This window comes from Schistocerca piceifrons, chromosome 9, assembly GCF_021461385.2.
Source record: "Schistocerca piceifrons isolate TAMUIC-IGC-003096 chromosome 9, iqSchPice1.1, whole genome shotgun sequence".
In the NCBI taxonomy this organism is placed as follows: domain Eukaryota; kingdom Metazoa; phylum Arthropoda; class Insecta; order Orthoptera; family Acrididae; genus Schistocerca; species Schistocerca piceifrons.
Genome location: NC_060146.1, coordinates 88,291,961 through 88,312,751, shown reverse-complemented (window position 1 = coordinate 88,312,751; position 20,791 = coordinate 88,291,961). Strand labels below are relative to the sequence as shown.

The following is a 20,791-nucleotide window of genomic DNA, read 5'->3' as shown; positions in this document are numbered from 1 at the left end:
CAGTTTGTATATTTTGCTTATTTTTTTCATAGTTCCACACAACTTCTTCCTGTTTTCTCGAGTGATCTGTGTTCAGTTTTTCAAGGCCTATCCACTGTGCCAACTTATAACTAAATCTGAGGGGGGTGCGATGGGGAGGTTCCCTTGTAAGATAAGTCGTAGGGTCAGTACTGCCTCAAGTGTTGCAACATTTCTTCGGAATCCAAACTGATCTTCCCCGTGGTCGGCTTCTACCAGTTTTTCCATTCGTCTGTAAAGAATTCGCGTTAGTATTTTGCAGCTGTGACTTATTAAACTGATAGTTCGGTCTTCTTAATTATAATAAAAACTATTAATGTGATTTGCTTCAGTTGTTGTATAGCATTCCGAGAACGCAGTATCCCTTAGGCACCCTATATGAGACGAGTGCGCAGGACCCCACACGGTCTCCCCTGGTTAGAGCACCAGAAGCTGTGAGCGCACGCCGCGTCGGTACACAGGAAGTACCGCAGTGGTTGCGGCTGCCCGGACCTTGCACTTCTGACGCGCGGCAGCTGATCCAACGCGATGTGGGGGCTCTCTAGCTGTCGGCAGTCCGGAGTCGGCAGTGGGCGAGCGCGCAGAGCTGACACACACCTGTCCCTCCCACAGGGCAGCGCCGGGCAGCACCACTTCACCTAGCAGTCGCCAACAGCTCTCGGACGAGTTCCTCTCAACGAAAGGTCAGTCTCACCCTAAAGTTACGGCTGACTACTGTGAGTCCAATCGCTCGTAAATGATGACTGCTCGATGAGCGAAATGCTGTTGTCGGTCAGGACGGCTGACACTGCTGGAGAGTAAACACTGGCAGCTCAGCTACCTGGAAGCAGGTTTTAGGGCAGTGTGTGTCCGACAGTCGGTAAGTAAATTGAACAATGACAAATTGTGGTGTGCATACTGTAAGACCTTCGGTACACACATCATCAGATTATTTGACTTGTCGCTCTAACGAAGTAGGCGAGCGTCAGAAATATGTCTCGTGGTCTCATCGTGGCGTGTTTAACCTCCGCAGTTAGGTCAGACGATAGAAATGCCACTTGCACGCTTAGAGTAGCAGATTGACGGTGGCCAACTTTAAACAGAACTTGATTAATTTTCACGCACATTTATTAAAACAATAAAAAGCATAGACATTATGTAACTTGATTCTGGATGCTGTTTACAATTGAAAATCTGAGGTTCCTTTGGTCTTGGTACGTTAATCTTATTCTCACATATCTCTGATACTTGACAAAGTGTCTATTCATTTATCTTCATGGCTATGTACAGGAATATGGTAATCTTATTAGGCGCAGACTGAAACTTGACTATAGACTGGTACAAACTAATGCAGACTGGTACAGACTGATGCAGACAAATGCAGACTAATGCAGACTGACTAATCGAAGGTCTGTACACTCGTTATAATACCTCGCACGTTCATGTATCACTGCACGAGTGTGATCCGCGAGGAGAAAAGGTTCTACGTTAGCAGCGATCTCATAGGCTGCGTTACATATTAATATGCGGATCGGCGGAAGCAGAATTTGGTCCGTCTCTAAGGCAGCGCCATCTCGTAGTGCGGAGACGGACGAGCACTGCGCCTGCGCTGTTGTGCTTAGCAGGGCACGCTCTAGTGGGAAAGTTGTGTACGCGCTGACTACGAGGGACTATGTTCACAACACAAATAAACAAACTACAGTAATTTGCTAAAAAATTTTCATGGATAATAACTACCAGTAATCGCCACTATCCTGATTATTTACACAATCGAACTCCCACATAGAAAGCATCATATCTCCGGAATTAAACTGAGGTGATAAAGGTAGTGAGATAGCGTTATTTACATATACAGACGGCTGTAGTATCGCGTAGACATGGTATAAAAGGGCAGTGCATTGTCACAGCTGTCAACTGTACTCAGGTGATTCAAGCGAAAAGGTTTCCGACGTGATTATGACCGCACCACACGACTGGAATTAACAGATTTTGAAACCTGAGTGCTAGTTGGAGCTAGGCGCATGGGACATTCCATTTCGGGATTCGTAGTGGAATTCAATATTCCGAGACCCACGGTGTCAAGAGTGTGGCGAGAATACCACATTTAACGCATTGTCTCTCCCCATGGACAATCCAGTGGCCGACAGCCTTCACTTAACGACCGAGAGCAGCAGAGTTTGCATAGAGTTGTCGTGCTAACAGTGTAAAGTTCTGTAAAAAATGACAATAACTTTACGATCACGTTGATTGAATGTGTGATCTGTGGAATAAGTACTGAACTCGAATTGTCGTGTTGCGTGTTGTAAGTGCAAGTGGTGTGTTTACTCTGTGTTGTTGTTAGCAAAACTTCGGGCAATGCAACTCCCAATACCAATAAAGAAATACAGTCAATGCAAAACACATTGCCCTGTTAAAAACTGATAACTTTGGTACCTGTGCATCTAACAAATAAATTAAACTGTCTTACCTCTAGAGCAAAGCAGCAACGGTGGAATGCGACGTTTTCTGGTCTCTCTTATATATAGAAATGCTAGCCACAGGCTGAGCAGTGTGCAATGCTGACCGTAGCACTTTGAAATGCACATGAAATTCTTTTGGCTGATAAACGACAACATTTAAGAAAATCCAACTTCTTTAAAAAATATATGACCTAAACAGGAAGGCGGTACTGATTGTGGTGAATGACTAAAACTGAGTTTTTTTTAGCAAACTTTTATTGCAAGTTAAGTTTGGCTTTTCAAAAACCTCTGACACTTTAAATTACATTACTCACAATTGATTCACAAACAATGATATTTAAACAGCAAGTATTATCTAGTTTCACTAATCCAACATAACGCAAATCATCAAATTACATACAGCTCTGTTAAAAAATATTAAAAACATTACAAAAGTGAAATATCTAACTAGCCCTTTTATCAAAACGTTTACATACATTCTGGAGTTACTCGACAATTAAAATTATTAGCCAACTCATCTATACTAATGTGCTGTCAAAAACAGAAATCATAATTATTTAATATCTTTATTTTGCTTGCATGAAGACTTCTGCTTCCGAGTTAAACAATAATGACATACCTAAATTAATCTAGCACGTGGTGGCTTCACACAGCACACCACAAAAACTGCCTACTCCATCGTCTTTCCCTCACAGGCAGCTACCTACTCTTACTCCAATATTATCTCAGGCCAGAAGCAGTAGCTTTGGCTCTTTGGTCAGGCACAGTCAGCGATACGCATTATTGAGCCTATCAGAGACATTCATTGTTTGTAGCATACTAGTTCCATTTTAATTTATTAATATTCTTATCTTATTCTGGTGCCACACACAAGTGTGCCCCAGTAGATTCCTTTCACAACTCTCCAGCGGGGTTTAACAAATTTGAATGAATCATAATCTGGTTATAATATGAGTAAATTGTCTTGTGAACAAGGTTGCTGAAAAATGAATCATGTAAAGCAGAATGAATATACAATCCTGTGCATCAAGATAATGGCATAGGATTAGGCAAGGGAAAGGAAGAGTCATGGCTGAAGCCTATGAGCATGTTGAGTGACTGCATCATAAAGTCCATTTCTTTTTGCTTTGTGCAGGTTCAACAATCAATATGGATTGCATTCAGTGTACCAAGACATCTGAGCATATTATTTTCCTCAGTCATGTGCCGAGGTACAAGAGGTATTCGGCAACAAATGTCCAACAACCATAGTTGGCGATTAACATAATGTCAGTAATGTGATGACCAGCATCATCACTGCTCTTCATAGTAGAGATTCTTCTGAGAACCAAACGACATATATAGTCACTTAAGTATAAAAACCAGTAGTAAATTTCTCCAATACCATGAAAAGGGGTAGAAGACCGGGTAATTGAGTGCATGAGAAGGTAGCAAAGGTTAGGTAGTGGAACATGACCATTTCTACCTACGTCAACATTAAATATTCTATCTGATCAGAGGAAGTGCATCCACTGCGGCAAGGCTGTTGCAGTTTCGTAGAATAAATGCCGTAAAATTTCCTTTTCAAATTCTTCTACTGAAATAAGCGTGCGTATAATTTCGTTCATAATCGCTGTCGTATCCTTGGCGCCAAAACTTACCTTATTGGTATTTCAGTGGTTTCTCATTATTGCTATATGGTGGAAATGGAAATTCAGTACGTATCATTCAGGCGTTACAGAGCTACAAAACACGTAAAAATATAGACAAATTTAGTGTATCAGTGTCAAAATCGTGTGTAACGTCGTAGTCCAGGAAATCAAAAAGGTGAAAAAAGTAACTTCAGTGATAACAGAATCTGATATGTTGTATTTACGTAGTGCAATATAATTGATCCAGCTCTGTGTTTGGCTTGGCATAATATTTTTGAGATGAATGTAGATTTGCTTAATATTGGAAATCAAATTTTTCAAATACATCTGCTTGACAGTTTGGTGCTGACGGTATTCAGCTCTGGTGATTTTATTGTGGACTGATTTGCTGTTGATGATTTGGCGATTAATCTCGTAGGTTCTAGGCACTGCTGTTAAATCAGAGTGGCATTGCGAGAAAAAGGAAGTAACTTTGATATCGGTGGGCTTGATATATGCTGAGAAGAGTTTTGTTTTGGTCGGCGTAGCTCTACATTGCTTTGAAGTAAGCTGTGGCGTGCCGATGTGCGGCCGCTGCTGGTTTCAAGGACTGCATGGCGCTTACCTGCTGCAGATATCATAGTTTGTCTGCTTGTGGCCTCTATGTTTTCAATAGGCTGTACTACCGATTGACCTTGACCTTGAATAATTTGTAACATTGGAGGAGTCTCAGGGTTATCAGAGATGTTTTCAGTTTGTGTAGGATGACTGTGTGCGGTCGACATAACGGAATCTGTGTGTTTGCTTGTATTAAATAAACGGTGAATTGAATATAAAATATGTTCTTCCTCTTGCGTAGACTGTAGAGAAAATAATTTGTTACCGATTTTGGCATTATCCAGACGGGCTGTCTCGTTAGATAGAACTGATTGATCTTAAATAATAAAATTCTTTCACACCAAATGATCTCTGCATATATACTGGTCTTCCGAATATGTCTCCCAAAACGCCACTTCCGTGGCATAGGCTTTTCTGTACTGGTGCTGAAAGTATTATTCTAAGCGGTTTCACAAATCTTATCTGAAATATCACAAATGTTACTTGACAGTTTAAGGTCATCTGTGCCAGAAGATAATTTTTTTTATGAAAGCTGCTGCCAGTTGTAGTTCTCTAACGTAACCAGAGCGAATGTGCTGTTCGTTAGTATTAGAAGTGGGTTGTGAAATAAATTCGAACTGTTGTGGCCATCATTCCTACGGGCTGTGACATCAGATTGAGCTGGCTTATCGTCGATAGTAAAATTGTTTGCTCAAAATAAAATCTGCATCCTTGCTGAAATTCTGAATGTGACTTCCACGAAGTTGCTGTGTTTTATTTTCTGTAGTAATGGACTTTATATCGTTCTGACTGTAGGTTGTCATGATTATACGTAGCTGCTTTGAAAGAGATAAACGGAATGGTGATATATTGCGTGATTTCATAGAAATCCGCAGCAATAGTAGACCGAACAGAAGTGTTGTTAGAAAAATTTTGATTCTGAGAATGGACTGCTAAGTATTTCAGTGGGCTGTGACTGGTATACGTAGTTTGATTTTGCGTTGTATTAGTTGCACAATTCAAAGATTGAGTGTAAGGGAAATCGTCTTGTTCTTCAAAAAATTTAGCGTTGTGACGCAATGACAATCTAATATTTCTGGTATGCGTCACGGAAGGAAACAACTCTGTTCTGTGTTGAGACTGAATGTACCGTCTGATGTTTGATTGTTCGCATCATTAATCTGGGGGAAATAAAAGTTATTCGTTGAAAATTGATTTTGCTGTATGGATCTGGTTTGCAAATCGATCGGTGGGAAATAGCATTCGTCAGCACAAAGGTTGACTGAAGCAGAAGTGTTTGCACACAATGAGGCGGAAAGCAGTGGTGTGAACGGGAAGGTTTTCATGACAACAGGCGCCGTTGTGTGTGCCATTTATCGGCTGACAGAAAACTTCTTTACTGTCAGTGTTATCATGCTTAATATGTGGCTTGGTAACTTCACAATTAACTGTTACAGACTGCGTGAGTGGCTCAACAGAGCGGTCATGTGAGTCACTCCAGACGGTATTGTCGTTGGTATCAATGAAATGTAATGAAATTTCTGACGTGAGAAAGCTTCATCAGATTTGGTAGGCACAATTGGTTCATTAATGTTTCCGGTGATTATCAAACTGCTGTTGCTGACGGTAGCGTTGGAGGAAAAACTGACAATTTCATGGTGCTTAATAGAGGTCATGGTTAATTCCTCAGTAAAATATTGCTCGGTGTTGTCGATAAAATTTTCAATAGAATGTGGGGTTGCGACGTGGCAACTTCTGTAACGGAAGCTATACAAGCGCCAACATGCACTTTAAGACGTGCATCTGACCGAGTGTCTTGTTGATCTATTCTTTCATTAACTGACTGTATTTCATCTGTAAGCTTTTTATATGTTTCACTACATTCATGTCTTAAAGCATTCCGCTATGCCGGAATCGACAGTCTGAGCAGATGGTAAATCAGGGAATATCATACCGTCAGGAAACTGTACATTACTCTGGGAAGCGGAACTCACGTCTTCTGTGGTGCTTTGCAACTGTTGCGAAGCAGTGTGGTTACTGGGATGAGAAGTTCCGCCTTATGCAAGACACCTTTTTTCTTTTGGTGTCTTGCATAAGGCGGAACTTCTCATCCCATTTTCTTAGCAAGCACGGAGACAACAAGAAGAACTGCACCACAAGATGATTATAGTGTGGTTACTGTCATTCTCAACACTGTTGTCAATAATAGGAAAATCGTCTATTTCGGTATCTCTAATTGTCAGATTACGCGCCGGAAACTTGACACTTTTGCGCGGCGTCATATTAAATACAGAGTACAAACCCAAAGACAAAATTTCAACACTCAATTCAATGAAAGAAAACAAGGTGGAGCATAAGAATGCCGATGAACTGTGGAAGGAATTTTGTACAAGTTAGTAAATTGCGTTGTGCCAAAAAATATCTAACTACTATTATTTCCGCAGAGAGGTGGAGAGAAATATATATATATATATATATATATATATATATATATATAAAAGAAAATAACTTTACGATTACGTTGGTTGTCTGGTAAGTGGAATAAGTACTGAACTCGAATTGTGTTGCGTGTTGTAAGCACAAGTGGTGTGCTTAACTCTGTGTTATTGTTGGCAAAACTTTACACGAATTGATTGGACACTGCAACTCCCAATCCCAATAAAGAAATACAGTCACTGCAAAATACATACAACCCCTTAGACACTGAATCATCTGGCGCTGTTCAGAACTGATAACTTTGGTCCCTGTGGACCTAACAAATAAATTAAATTGTCTTACCTGTAGAGCAGCAACGGTGGAACGCGATATATTCTGGTCCCTCATAAAAAAAAAAAATGTAAATGCTAGCTACAGGCTCATCAGTGTGCAATGCTGGCCCTAATACTTTGAGATGCACATGAAAGTCTTTTGACTGATAAACGAAAACATTTACGAAAACCCAACTTCTTTAAAAAAATATGTAACCTGGACAGGGAGGCGATCCTGATGGTGGTGAGTTACTAACACTGAGTTTTTTTTTTAGCAAAATTATACTGCAGGTAAATTTTGGCTTTTCAAAAACATCTGACAATTGAAATTACGTTACTAATAATGGATTCACAAACAATTAGATTTAAACAGCAAGTATTATCTAACTTCACTAATCCAACATAAATGCAAATCATCAAATTACATACAGCTCTGTTAAAATTATTAAAAACAATACGAAAGTGAAATTGAAATACCTAACTAGCCTTTTTAAAAAACGGTTTACGTACTTTCTGGGGTCACTCAACAATCACAAATTATCAGCCAACTCATCTATACTAACGCGCTGGCAAAAACAGAAATAATAATTATTTAACATCTCTACCTTGCTTGTATGAAGACTTCTGCTTCCAAGTTCAACCATATTGACATACCTAAATTAATCTAACACTTGGTGGCTTCACACAGCACACCGCCAAAACTCCTATTCCATCCTCTTTCTCTCACAGACAGCTACCTACAACTGTGCGCCAAGCGCTCTCTTACTGCAATGCTACTGTCTTAGACCAGAGGCAGTAACTTTGGCTCTGCAGTCGTGCACAGTCAGCGTTCCGCATTATCGAGCCTATCAGAGAAGTTCATCGTTTATAGTATGCTAGTACTATTTTAATTTATTAATATCCTTATCTTATTCTGGTGGCGTCCGCCGCCGGTAGCTGAGTGGTCGCCGGTACGGTAGCTCAGCCTATTCGGTCGGAGGTTTAGCTACCCTCTGTAACAAAAAAAAAAAAAAAAAAAAAAAAATGAGAAAATGAGTGAACGGCTGAAGGAACAACTTGAACGGATGTCATGCGACGTCCGCCTCGAACATATACAACGAACAATATAGACCAAAATGAGATTAAAAAAAAATGACCACTTTTTTCTTTCTTTCATTTCGAAAGCTTCTATTCTCTTCTTGTCCAAACTATTTATCGTCCATGTTTCACTTCCATACATGGCTACACTCCATACAAATACTTTCAGAAACTACCTCCTGACACTTAAATCTATACTCGATGTTAACAAATTTCTCTTCTTCAGAAACGCTTTCCTTGCCATTGCCAGTCTACATTTTATATCCTCTCTACTTCGACCATCATCAGTTATTTTGCTCCCCAAAAAGCAAAACTCCTTTACTACTTTAAGTATCTCATTTCCTAATCTAATTCCTTCAGCATCAGGCCACTTAATTCGACTACATTCCATTATCCTCGTTTTGCTTTTGTTGATGCTCATCTTATATCCTCCTTTCAAGACACTGTCCATTCCGTTCAACTGCTCTTCCAAGTTCTTTGCTGTCTCTGACAGAATTACAATGGCATCGGCGAACCTCAACGTTTTTATTTCTTCTCCATGGATTTTAATACCTACTCCGAATTTTTCTTTTGTTTCCTTTGCTCAATATACAGGTTGAATAACATCGAGGAGAGGCTACAACCCTGTCTCACTCCCTTCCCAATCAATGCTTCCCTTTCGTGCCCCTCGACTCTTAGAACTGCTATCTGGTTTCTGTACAAACTGTAAATAGCCTTACGCTCCCTGTATTTTACCCCTACCACATTTAGAATTTGAAAGAGAGTATTCCAGTCAACATTGTCAAAAGCTTTTTCCAAGTCTACAAATGCTAGAAACGTAGGTTTGCCTTTCCTCAATCTTTCTACTAAGATAAGTCGTAGGGTCAGTATTGCCTCACGTGTTCCAACATTTCTACGGAATCCAAACTGATCTTCCCCGAGGTCGGTTCCTACCAGTTATTCCATTCGTCTGTAAAGAATTCGCGTTAGTATTTTGCAGCTGTGACTTATTAAACTGATAGTTCGGTAATTTTCACATCTGTGAACACCTGCTTTCTTTGGGATTGGAATTATTATACTCTTCTTGAAGTCTGAGGGTATTTCACCTGTCTCATACATCTTGCTCACCAGATGGTAGAGTTTTGTCATGACTGGCTCTCCCAAGGCCGTCAGTAGTTCTAATGGAAAGTAGTCTACTCCCGGGGCCTTGTTTCGACTCGGGTCTTTCAGTGCTCTGTCAAACTCTTCACACAGTATCGCATCTCCCATTTCATCTTCATCTACATCATCTTCCATTTCCATAATATTGTCCTCAAGTACATTGCCCTTGTATAGACCCTCTATATCGTAGTAGGGCCTATACCAAACTCTCGCTGTTCTACCAGATGCATAACGTTATCTTTTGTGGATGCGAGCAGATCTTTATACGGAGAGTCGCTGCCTTGAATGGCCTCAACCACTCCTTTGTTTTCGTTATGTTAGCATAAAGACACCATTTCTCGTCACCAATAACGATACAGGGCAGGAATGGTCTGTATTGTTCACGAGCCAATTAGGGACGAGCATGCAGAGAAGCAGACATGGCCTCCCGCTGGCTTCTGTGATACTGGCTTAGAGCATGTGGTACCTATTCACCCGACTTTTGAACCCTCCCCACTGCATGCAAATGTCGCAGGAAAGCGGAATGATGACAACTCATCACATTTGCCAGTCGCCGAGTAACTGACGTGCATCATTGTGCAACAGTCCGTTTAAACGATATTCCTCAAACCCCGAAGGTCTTGCTGAACGTGGAGAGTCACTAATATCAAAACGATCATCCTCAAAACGAGAAAACCATTTTCCTGCCATGCTCTGTCCAATGACATTATCCCCATACAGGGCGTAAATGTTTCTGGCTGCCTTCGCTGCTGTCGCACCTCTGGGGAACATGTCGGAAATGATCCGATATCTCCACTTGTAGCTTTCTCAGATCCACCCATTATCTGCAAATGAGTAGACTCAAATAGCAACAGTGAACTACAAATAAAAATATCGATAAATAAACCCATAGCGCCAGAATTCCGACATGTGAAAAGAAAAAACGCTGTGAACTTTTGCAGCAACCTGATATTTAAGTGTTAGGAAGTCGTTTCTAACGGTATTTGTCGAATGTATATGTGGTGTCACCGCCAGACACCACACTTGCTAGGTGGTAGCCTTTAAATCGGCCGCGGTCCGTTAGTATACGTCGGACCCGCGTGTCGCCACTATCAGTGATTGCAGACCGAGCGCCGCCACACGGCAGGTCTAGAGAGACTTCCTAGCACTCGCCCCAGTTGTACAGCTGACTTTGCTAGCGATGGTTCACTGACAAATTACGCTCTCATTTGCCGAGACGATAGTTAGCTTAGCCTTCAGCTACGTCATTTGCTACGACCTAGTAAGGCGCCATTACCAGTTACTATTGATGCTGTAAAGGACTTATGACCTAAGATGTTGAGTCCCATAGTGCTCAGAGCCATTTGATGCTGTAAAACATGTACCGTCAAGAGCGATGTTCACCAGTTATGGATTAAAGTTAAGTATTCCAGAAGCTACCTACGTTTTTTACTAGTCTCATTTCCGTGTCCTGTTCCAAACCTCACGCCAGCCTGCGTGAGCTTAAACGCGTGCCTTTCGGCTTCCTCATCGTGGGTTGGCTGTCTTGCCAATCCACAACAGTATAGCCTTTCACAGAAGTGAAACGTGGACAATAAAGAGTCCAGAGAAAAGGGCAAGAGAAGTTTCTGAAATATACTGCGACAGAAGAATGCTGAAGATTAGATGCGTAGAACCAGTAATTAATGACGACATACAGAACCGGACTGGGGAGAAAAGAAATTTATGGCACAACCTTACTAAAAGAAGGAATCTGTATATAGGATTCATCATGAGGAATCAAGGAGTCACCAGTTTGGCAAGCGACGGAATTGTATGGCAAAAACTGTAGTGGGAGACCTGGACTGGAGAACAGTAAGCACGCTGGCTTGGTTGTAAGTTGCATAGGAATGGAGAGAGTTACACAGGACAGACTGACATGGATTGAAAGCGACACAACGACAGAAATCTGCTGGGGCATGTCAAGCATGTGGGTAAACAGAGACTCATCTGACACACCGTGCTTTCTCGAAGAAACTAACTGATGTAACAGTAGTTTGTACTGGAACTTGTTGAAGTCGCTTTAAAGATAATTTTCGGTAGTATTACGGTATATTGATAATTTTTACTTATGGACCGTGTGACAGCAACTGAATAAAACACAATTTTAGTGCCGTACGCGTTTCGCCTTTATTTTGTGCAAGGCATCATCAGAGGCAGGTTGCGTGGACAGTTTCTTACATATTGCTCTCCCGTTGTATTTTTGGTGTTGTTCTTATGTATGCCAATTTGAGGTCTTTTTCCCCACATTCCACGGCACTATGAACTGAACGCTTGTTTCAATGCAATAGAAACCAAAAAATTGCATTAAAATAAGCGTTCAGTTCATAGTGCTGTGGAATGTGGGAAAAAACCGCAAATTGGCGTTCATAAGAAGAAGAACAACACCAAAAATGCAACGGGAGCGTAACATGTAAGAAATTGTCCACGGAACCTGCCACTGATGATGCCTTGCAGAAGGCTAAACGCGTATGGCACTAAAATTGTGTTTTATTCAGTTGCTGTCAGACGGTCCATAAGTAAAAATTATCAATATACCATAATATTACACGCAACTGAGGAAGACAGGACTACAAAGGTTGAATAATTTTCGGTAGTATTAAACTGGAGAAGCAGCTCGTAAGAGATATGGAGAAAGGTGTGTAGTTTTGCTCTAGATTTACACCTTTCTTGTGCTGATATCATTGAGTGATACTCAGATAGGTAATAGTTGATTAGAATCTTTTTCTACCTTGACGATCCGGATATAAAATTAGTTTGACGTAGCATTACTTCATTTATCAATTGGATTAAAAAATGGACGGATTATATATTGGGAACAATTTTATGATGATTACTAGCTGACAAACCCGTCATTGCCCGGCTGTTCATTTTGTAAATTTTCTGTTAGAAACGAAAACAAAAAATTGTTTGCGGTGTAATGAAGCAATTTCATTTTCATGTATTCGTAACAACATCTATGCAATTCTGAAACCAATGTACAAAGAAATATGCATAATGTACAAATGTACAAGTATACAATCCAAATTAAGAAACGTAGCACACAACATGCAAATTTTCTATGATGTTTATTTAACTCAGTGTTTATGGCGCCACCTCTCTTGAATTATGTTTCGTAAATGATATATCTGTGGAGGTATATTCAGCGGCATATGTGGATACTATTTGCGAAATACGTTGCGAACAGCTTTAGTAGTAAAGAAGTAATAAATTTAAACGTCATGCGTTACTTTTTCACGCACCTCACTATTTATGACGTCATATCTCCTCAGCTATGTGTCACAGAATGATAGAATTTCGTAGGTACATTCAGCGGCGTACATGAATACTGTCTGCGAAATATGTTGCGAATAGAACTAGGAGCAAAGAACTAATAAAGTTAAACTCATCCACAATGCGGCAGTTTTCTATGCATCTCGGTGTTTATGTCGTCATATCTACGTGTAGTACCGAGATATAATTTTCTAGGTGTATTTGTTGGTGCATATATGTGGTTATTGCCTGCGAAACGTATTGCACAAGTAATAAATTAAAACGTCGTACGTGATACGGCAGTTTTCCACCTATGTCATTGTTTACGACCATTAGGTGGTTCTTCCCCCTACTGCCATTGTTGTCTCGCAGTAAGGTACCTAGTTTGATTGAAATCCGTGCTGTGATTTAGGAGGAGATGTCTAACATACACACATACGTACTTCCATTTCTATATTATGGATCAGAGTGTTACAAATTAGTTACATGGTATCATTAGATAATAAAGATTAGGATTTCTTGCGCTTCAGGGAATTAGTGATGGACGATGCAGCTAACACGAGCACTTAGCTGTAACTACTCTGGACATACGGATCTGAGTCTGCTGGTAAGCAGTGCAGTTATAAATGGCACGCAGATCCATGTTAATTTCATACAAATAATTTGTAATGCACATCTTGAAGAAGATCCGTAATATGTTAAGCGGCAATTCATGTAACAAGAGAGACTGTAGTATTAAATTATTTTATACCTTCTTCACGTAGTAGTTAGCTCCGTTTGCGACAGACGCTACATGGCAATCCTCATACAAGATGGCAAATACATGAATAGCAATAAATGTCTGAACTGTTCATCGTGCATGTAATGCTTTAATACTAAGTTACACTCCGGGCGAACACCTTCAGAAAACCTAACACTTAAATCAATATTCGATGCTAACAAACTTATGTCCTTCAGTAAAACGCTGCTTGCTATTACCAGTCTACAATTTACGGACTCTCTTGGTCTGTCATTAGAAGTAATTTTGTTCCAGAATTACAACAATCTTCTCCTAAGTTTAGTGTCTAATTTCCTATATTTCCCACAGCATTGTCTGATTCATTTCGACTCTATTCCATTACCCTTGTTTTATTGTTGACAGTGCTCATCTTATAACCTCTTTCTAAGACACTACCCACTCCGTGGACCGATTTAAGTCATTAGCTATCTCTGACTTAATTACTATGTCAAAACTATAATTAAGAGCTGAAAAGTTATATTTTAGTAGTACCATACCATGAAACGGGACACACTTAAAATGGCCTAGTTATGGACCAGATAATACAACTTTTCTCGAAAAAGGAAAAACGAAATAACAAGAAGAATCCAACTGGGGGATACTTTAATATCACAACAAAGAGAGTTTTGATAAGTGGAACGTTGTGTGAAGAAATGACAACACTACTTAATGGCAGGAAAGGTGCTGCACAACTACATTATGGTCGTACAAATAAATCTTGAGTGTGTCACAGATAAAATACAGTGAGCAGAACGTTGTCTATAATTTCCACACAAATCGTACTGCAGTTCTTCAAATGGTTCAAATGGCTCTGAGCACTATGGGACTTAACATCTGTGGTCATCAGTCCCCTAGAACTTAGAACTACTTAAACCTAACTAACCTAAGAATATCACACACATCCATGCCCGAGGCAGGATTTGAACCTGCGACCGTAGCGGTCACGCGGTTCCAGACTGAAGCGCCTAGAGCCGCACGGCCACACCGGCCGGCGTACTGCAGTTCTAACAGTTTATCCTCCATTTTATTAAATCAGTACTTTGAACATTCCATTTAAAGAACAGGGAGGCAAATCGTGAATTAAATGTAACATGGGGAGGTGAACGTCTCGAGAATTGTAAATCGCCCAAATATCTTAGTGTCACGTTGGATCGCACACTGACCTATAAACATCATTGTAATGCCACAAGGGAAAAAGTCTCAACTAGAAACATCATCAGGAAACTAACCAGCGGATCCTGGGTGCAAACCCAAAAGTCGTGAGAACTTCGGCCCTTGCGCTCAGTGTGTCAGCCGCGGAATACGCCGCTCCAGTATGGTCTGCATCAACACACGCGAGAAAAGTTGATGTCGCGGTGAATGAAATGGCACGGATTGTTACCGGATGCATGAGGCAAACCCCAGTGCACAAGATGTACTTAACCATGGGGATCGCACAGCCCAAAATACGACGTGACATCGCTGCCGAAGCCGAAAAAACCAAGCAAAAAAAGGACATGCGTCACCCTTTATATGGACACCAGCCTGCTGACCGACGGCTTTGTTCGAGGAAGAGTTTCCTGTCACGTACTCGAGCCCTGGTAGGGTCGACTGCAGAGAATCGTCTGAAAAGGTGGGAAATCGACCTGAGAAATCCCCATAAAGATGTAAAAGAAGAACTGGCGCCTGGTGGAGACCTACCATACAGTCTGGAAAACCCTAAACCGTATGAGGGAAGAAGTGCCAAAATGCAAGACAAACCTGCAGCAATGGGGTTTTCTAAAAGAGAATGAGAACAATCTCTGTCTGTGTGGTTCTGTCCACGATCATCAACACCTGCATATTTAGACCAGCCCTGCACAATGAATGACTTATGGGAGGCAAATGACAAGGCCGTATTGGCTGCTGATTTTTGGAAGTCTGAAGTCTATTTCCGGACACGGAAAGTAAGTACTTTGAGCTAGCAGCAAAGGAAACTAAGCAGATACGTGGAAAATGAACTGAACCTCAGTAACATTTGACGAAAATATTGTAGTTATTTCGAAGTCAGTAAAGGACTTAGAAGATTAGTTTGACGACATGAGTAATGTCTTCAAAAAGCATTATCAGATAAATGTCAACTAAAGCAAAAGAGGTGTTATGAGTTGTAGAGGTCACTAAAATCAGTCGATGTATTATAATGGACAGGGCAGACAGGATATAAATCAGATTGGCAATAACAAGAAAAGTACTTCTATGGAAGAGTAATACGTAAGCACTGAATATAAATTTAAGTTCGAGAAGTCTTCCTTGCAGTTGTTTTTATGGAGTGCAGCCACATATGGAAGTGACATTTGACGATAAACAGTATAGGCAATTAGGGAATAAAAGTTTTTGATGTATGGTGCTACAGACGAGTGTCGAAACGTACATGGGTAGGTCGAATAACAGCAGAGAAAACAGTTTTAAAATACAACTTGGCAAAAGGAAGGGAGTTGCCGACAGGACATATACTGAGTTATCAAGAAATAGTGCATCCGATGATGGAGGGGTATGTAGGTTGTAGTAGTTTTAAAATACAACTTGGCAAAAGGAAGGGATTTGCCGACAGGACATATACTGAAGTATCAAGAAATAGTGCATTCGATGATGGAGGGGTGTGTAGGGTGTAGTAGTTTTAAAATACAACTTGGCAAAAGGAAGGGAGTTGCCGACAGGACATATACTGAGGTATCAAGAAATAGTGCATCCGATGATGGAGGGGTGTGTAGGGTGTAGTAGTTTTAAAATACAACTTGGCAAAAGGAAGGGATTTGCCAACAGGACATATACTGAGATATCAAGAAATAGTGCATCCGATGATGGAGGGGTGTGTAGGGTGTAGTAGTTTTAAAATACAACTTGGCAAAAGGAAGGGAGTTGCCGACAGGACATATACTGAGGTATCAAGAAATAGTGCATCCGATGATGGAGGGGTGTATAGGGTGTATTAGTTTTAAAATACAACTTGGCAAAAGGAAGGGATTTGCCGACAGTACATATACTGAGGTATCAAGGAATAGTGCATCCGATGATGGAGGGGTGTGTAGGGTGTAGTAGTTTTAAAATACAACTTGGCAAAAGGAAGGGATTTGCCGACAGGACATATACTGAGGTATCAAGAAATAGTGCATCCGATGATGGAGGGGTGTGTAGGGTGTAGTAGTTTTAGATGGAGACCAAATGTTGAATACAGTAAGCAGGTTCAAGTGGTTTTAGATATGCAGCAGTTACGCAAAGGATTTGCACTGTTTAGACCAGTGCATATTAAAGCAGTGGTATTGAACTGGTGGCCAGACTGAAGGCCACAACAGCAACAGCAACAAAATTATCTCAGGCATAGGTTCAAAAAAATAGTTCAAACGGCTCTGAGCACTATGCGGCTTAACTTCTGAGGTCATCAGTCGCCTAGAACTTAGAACTAATTAAACCTAACTAACCTAAGGACATCACACACATCCATGCCCAAGGCAGGATTCGAACCTGCGACCGTAGCGGTCGCTCGGTTCCAGACTGTAGCGCCTAGAACGGCACGGCCACTCCGGCCGGCTATCTCAGGCACAGGAAAAACGGCTCAGTTCACTTTGAAATAGCTAATGTGCGTACGTAAAGATCAAATAAATAAAAAATATCCCCGCGATACAGACAGACACGTGACACTTGATAACCAGTCTCGTCATGATAATAGGAAAACAGCTCCACTAAGACTTTGCTAGCACAGCGTCGTAGAAACACGTGGCACGACTAAAAGAAGGAAGCTGTTGGCAGGACTCATCCGCAATCGCAAAGGCGTAGTCGGTTTGGTAATGCAGGAAAACGCTCACACACAACTGTGCTAGAAACCCAGTGAGGGTTACCAGTGCGTCCCCTGTAGGGAATTACGGCGAAACCCGCGAATAATAAGTCGTATTACCGCACTACTACCCCCCCCCCTCCCCCCCTCCTCACCCACCTGCTCATCCCTCGACAAATGCACCAGCCGTCTCAAGACGCACCGTTTAGAATGCGGATATTTTTCGTTTAGGTGGTGTGGCGTTTATGCCACATCTCCGCCTACATTTCACTACGTTTTTATTCTTACGTTATCTTCAGTATAGGAAGACTCGTCAGGAGCTCGTGGTCTTGCGGTAGCGTTCTCGCTTCCCAGTTTCGATTCCCGGCGGGGTCAGAGATTTTCTCTGCCTTGAGATAACTGGGTGTTGTTGCGCCGTCTTCATCATCATCATCGTTCATCCATATTACGGTTGGAGGAAGGCAATGACAAACCACCTCCGCTAGGAGCTTGCCTCGTCGGCGGTGCGGGTTTCCCGCAACGTCCAGTACGGCCGGTATTACACTATCAAATTTCTTTGTCAAAGATTTGATCAAAGATGTGATCAAATATTCCGTCAAATATATTTGACAAAGATCTTTGACGTAGCGCTAGAAGGGGTATTACACTGTCATCATATTTTTCGTCAAAGTTCAAGATGGCGGACAACAACAACTTGTCATTAACCACAGTAGATGCATGTACCTTAATTGCACTGTGTGCGCATGCAGAAGAGAAGCGGGGGGGGGGAAAGGAAACATACCTGGGTGATGCCGTGGGTTTTACAACGATAAAAGCATTCAACAAAACTTGTTAGGCGAGCTTATAGTGGAGGACGTTAAGTCGTATATCAATTACTTAGGAATGGATGGGAATACATTTCTGTATGTGCTCAGTGAAGTGTATCCTCATATCACAAAGCACAATATTCACTTAAGAACTGCTACATTTGCAGAAGACAGGCTCACTGTAACACTCCGATTCCTTGCTATAGGAGAGGGTTAGGTTAGGTTAGGTTAGGTCAGGTTAGGTCAGGTCTCCAATCTTCGTAATCTATTTTTGTATTCAGCATGTCTCATTGTAAACGCGCATCAGCTTCATACATCTCTATTAATTTTGTAGTTGTCGGCACACACCAATTTTATTTACTGGCAATGTTTAAAAAAACACTACAGACGACAGAATGCAGCGATGCTAGCGCTCCATGTGGTAACATGTCACATTGAGTGAACAGAAGACAAGCGACTTCTTTGATCAAATCCACGGCGAGGCGCTAGATTTGATCAAATATTGGACGACATTTGACAAAGTTCCCTATTACACCATCAAATATCTTTGACAAAGATATTGGACAAAGATATTTGGCAAAGAAATTTGATAGTGTAATACCAGCCTACACTCCTCGGAGTATGGGACCTCATTATCGTCATAGGAAGATTCACGTCTCTGTGAGGTAGCGAGAAGCATACACGTCACGTCACACGACAGGTGGTCTCAGAGCGTGAGAACGGTGAGATGGTTAAGAGCCTTATCGTGCTGGAAACCGCAGAGACAGCAGGGACTCACCTGCGAGGCATGGCGCGAAGTACCGCAACTTTCATCATTTATACAGTATTTACTGTTTAAATGTTAATTACACATCCAACCGTGATTCTGACATTATTTACAATATCTTGTTACTGATAACTTGAGTAACTTTCAGTCCACACTTAAAAACTAAATAGAGATTTCAGTTAATATTGATAGTCATCGCTCTGGGAGGTAAGGGGCCAAACTGGTAAGACGGCTGACAATTAGTATGTGATCGGTATCGAAGAAGGCAGTGCGTGAATCCGTGTGTAAAATATGTCGTAGTGTAGAGACGGAAAAGTCTATTAAAACTGCCACGGATGACGTACTTGTGCGAACGTATGTTAATTCTGCGTGAATTCTAAAATCGTGTGGACCATTTTGTTGCAATTTTTTGCGGTGATGTAGAAATAATTAGAATCTAGAATTTTTGCCGTGAAAACTGGTAGTATGTCTCCCAGAAGAATTTTCTTGATTTTATGGTTGTGCAAACAGAAATAAAAATGAAGTGCCATCCCAATATCTCGCAATTTCCTTTTGTAAATGCACTGAATTCTTTCTCATTTCCCACTTCGTTATTCACTATTTGTTGCGTTCATATCATAGACTGTCGACAGCAGAAAAGAAACCAGTTGGGGACGACGGCTACGAGACAAGTTTACAAGACAAGAGATAAGCAGTTTGCCTCTAGTTGTGATAGGGAAAGTGAGCGTGGGCATTAAACGTTTGTTGATCGTGGCACATCATTTCGGTGGGAAGTTACCACAAGAGGATAACGTTAAACAGCAGTTAATTGTAATGAAACGAAGTACCCTTATACGCTGAAGAGCCAAAGAAAGTGGTACACCTGCCTAACATCGTGTAGGGTCCCCGTGAGCACGCATTGGTGCCGCAACACGAAATGGTATGGACTCAAAAAATGTCTGAAGTAGTGCTGGAGGAAATTGACACCGTGAATCCTGCAGGGCTGTCTACAAACCCGTAAGAGTACGAGGGGGTGGAGAGCTCTTCTGAACAGCACGTTGCAAGGCATCCCAGATATGCTCAATAATTTTCACGTCTGGAGAGCTTGGTGGTCAGGGAAAGTGTTTAAACTAAGAAGAGTGTAGCAATTCTGGGCATGTGCGGTGTCGCATTGTCCTGCTGGAACTGTGCAAGTCCGTCGGAATTCACAATGGACATGAATGGATGCAGGTGATCAGACAGGATGCTTACGTGCGTGTCACCTGTCAGAGTCGTATCCAGATGTATCACGAGTCCCATATCGCTTCAACTGCACACGGCCCACACCATTACACAGCCTCCTCCAGCTTGAGCAGTCCCCCAGTGACATGCAGGGTCTATGGATTCATGAGGTTGTCTCGATACCCGTACACGTCTATGCGCTCGATACAATTTGAAACGAGACTCGTACGACACGGCAGCATGTTTCCAGTCATCAACAGTCCTATGTCGGTGTTGACGGGCCCAGGCTAGGAGTAAGGCCTTGTGTCGCGCAGTCATCAAGGGTACTCGAGTGGGCCTTCGGCTCCGAAAGCCCATATCAATAATGTGCCGTTGAATGGTTCGCACGGTGACACTTGCTGATGGCCCAGCACTGAAATCTGCAGCAATTTTCGGAAGGGCTGCATTTCTGTCACGTTGAACGATTCTCTTCAGTCGTCATTGGTCCCGTTCTTGCAGGATCTTTCTCCGGCCGCAACGATGTCGGAGATTTGGCGTTTCGCCATATTCCTGAT

At 41.6% G+C, this 20,791-nt stretch overlaps 1 protein-coding gene across 1 annotated transcript in view; it reads left to right on the top strand.

Moving 5' to 3' along the window:
- Window positions 1-585: 585 nt before the first annotated feature.
- Window positions 586-20,791, top strand: part of LOC124717054 (4-coumarate--CoA ligase 2-like) — a 269,113-nt gene continuing 248,907 nt past the window's right edge. Inside the window, exon 1 of the mRNA XM_047243732.1 lies at window positions 586-701. The gene's annotated coding sequence lies outside the window, so the exon portion shown is untranslated. The remainder of the gene's footprint in view (window positions 702-20,791) is intronic.